We start from the raw sequence: 2,790 nt of genomic DNA on the forward strand, positions 1-2,790 counted from the left end.
AGAAGTGGAGGAGACCGCAGTTCACTTCCATGAAGGCCGGTGGACGGGGTGGCTGGGATCGAACTCTTCAGAGTATTCCAGCGCCTCAGGCTTTGCTTATCGGGACACTTCGTTATTGTGCCCGAGAGTTAAGATCGTCGCCCAAAGGGTAAGCGCCACCGTTGGCAAAAGGATCTGCCTGGTATGCACGGGGAAGGTCCCCGCGAGCAGGCGGTGGTGGCTGAGGAAAACAAGCCAGACAATGGCCAACTCCACTGTTGAGTGGGAGAGACTTAACAACGACACTCACAGAACTATTTCTGGGACTAATGAACAGTTGAGTGTGTGTTGGGACAAATGGTGGGAACCGGATGAGGGGATTTATATGTGTATGTGGGGTTCGAGGTATCGTTGCCCCACGGGCAACAGCATATTTTTCCAGAGACAGTGGCAGGATGACGGTAAGGGGATGAGGTGGGATGTTAGCTCGCGGGCTTGTGGGGTCCCCCTTTCCCCGATCCCGGTAAACGCCACTGAACTCATCACACGACCACGCATAACACCTCCCACAGTTCCGCTGGCAGTAGCACAGGAGGGTGAGTGCCCTAAAACCACTAAGGGACCCGGGAATGGCCTCGTACTGATACCAACTGACCAGGTATTGTACCAGGGGGTGCACTACGCGGTAGCCTCGGTGATTTTAAACCTCACCGAGGTGCGGTTGCCGGAGTGGTGCCCCAGGGAAACTGAAAGACTAACCGGGTATATCAAGGGGAATGGAGAGACCGTTACGTGCGGGTGGGCGAGCAGGACCCAGCCGCAAGCTGCTAGGAGGACGGGCCCCCTCCGCACCGAGTGAACTGTGATTTGCATTGGGTTTTTTTCAAAATTGTATAAAGTGTGATTATGAAGGAATGTACAAAATGTAAACGGTGTAATATAGTTTTGCCCGGGACACGGACAGTATAGGTCAGCCTGAAAGATGGGGACTGTTTGTTCGCAATGGAGCACTAGTTAGTTAAAACCTCAGGGGTCTGGATGTGGAGAATCGGGAAAACATTGCTCAACCACATTAATTAATTGATTCGATAAGCTGGGGTTATGCAAATCAACAGGAGGGACTGTAAGATTTGAGAAGTTTTCCTCATTCTGCAATCAACACCAAACCAAAGAGCTGCAGTTTGGACATTTTAAATGGGAGACTGGGGCTGATAGCGGAGAAAGGCTGCGGTCAGTTTACCAAGGGATGTCACAATCTGTGGGTCCTAAGATGGCCGCAGGACCTCGTGACCAGCCACAAAAAGCAAAAACCTTACGGCCCAGTCCCTAGGTTTCTGCAAAGCCACGGCCAGAACAATGGATGGATATTGGCCATGCAGAAACCTGCGAAACCAGGTCGAAGTCCAGACACTGGGGCACTGACATCAGCATACTCACAATGCCCCAAGCCGACCTACTCAGTTAGTCTCGTTAAGGGGGCACAATAGCCCATAGAAAACTACCTGGTAGGTGATGGGAAACCAGTTAAACCCATCACCTCGCAACGAAATACCAATTAACACCGTCTGGCCATCCCCGGTACCCCCGGACATAAGCGCAGATCAAAGGGAAAACTCAATACATATCTTTTAAACAAAGAGATCCCGAGATCTGGCGGGAGATAGGACGGGTCAGAATAGTATAACTGGCCACGACTTTTGGGTTTTAAACTCAAGAAGAAATACTGCAAGAAAACCTGCAAGGAACGCAAGCCAGGAGGAAGACGAAAAGACAGGCAAGAAAGACACGCTCGCAACAGGGACAGCAACGCTCGCAACGACTGGCCAGGAACGCTCGCAACAGGGACAGCAACGCTCGCAACGACTGGCCAGGAACGCAAGAAACGGAAGGAAGAAACTCAGGGGACAAGCACGACCCTCACGGAAAGCAGCGGGGAAGCAGCACGAACAGCCAGTAACCCCAGTAATAGCCCCATGGTGAGCATGTACCCCGATCCTGCACATCCTGGACATAGTTTAGTGTAGAGGGGAGGGTGGTTTGAATAAACGTGGGTGTGTAAATGAATATGTGTTGGTCAATTTTGCGATGTGTCGTACGTTCCCCATCTTACAGTCAAGAATATGTCTAATAGAACTGTGTCTAAGTATTCGTGTAGTTATGCATATGTCTTTTAGAACTGCGTCAAAAGTGTTCGTGTAAGTGTGCATACGTCTAGTAGAACTGTGTCTAAGTATTCGTGTAGTTGTGCATATGTCTAATAGAACTGTGTATAAGTATTCATGGACAATAGTCCCAAGCGCTCAATAAAAGCCTTTTCCATTTAAACCCTGGTCTTCAAATCTGGTCTGGTTGAATTTTTCTGCACTATAAACGCTCCTGCATCTAAGTCCAGTGTCTAGAACCGTAGGGGGTGAGTGGGTCGAACCACTCACGGGGAACCAGTGTGCGCGGCCTGGTCAAGGGATCAGAGCAAGGCACGGGGACCTTAGGTCGGGCGAAAGCTCGGCGCAGAAACCCCTTACAGAGGCAGTGGTGGGGCCAGTGTTCCAGCTGCTGCAATTTGCCCTGAGAGGTCATCACTCCTGGCAGTATCCAAAACAGTCAACTAGTTTGAGGGGGGGGGGATAGCCACAGGAGACCCCTGCGCTCTCTGCTGCCTCTCTTGGCTTTGGTGTGGCAGCATGGTGGTGCAGTGGTAGAGTTGCTGCCTCACAGCACCAGAGACCCAGATTCGATCCGGACTACGGTTGCTGTCTGTACGGAGGTTATATATTCTCCCCGTGACCGCGTGGGTTTTCTCTGGAAGCTCCA

The sequence above is a fragment of the Rhinoraja longicauda genome, chromosome 14 (assembly GCF_053455715.1).
Source record: "Rhinoraja longicauda isolate Sanriku21f chromosome 14, sRhiLon1.1, whole genome shotgun sequence".
NCBI lineage: Eukaryota > Metazoa > Chordata > Chondrichthyes > Rajiformes > Arhynchobatidae > Rhinoraja > Rhinoraja longicauda.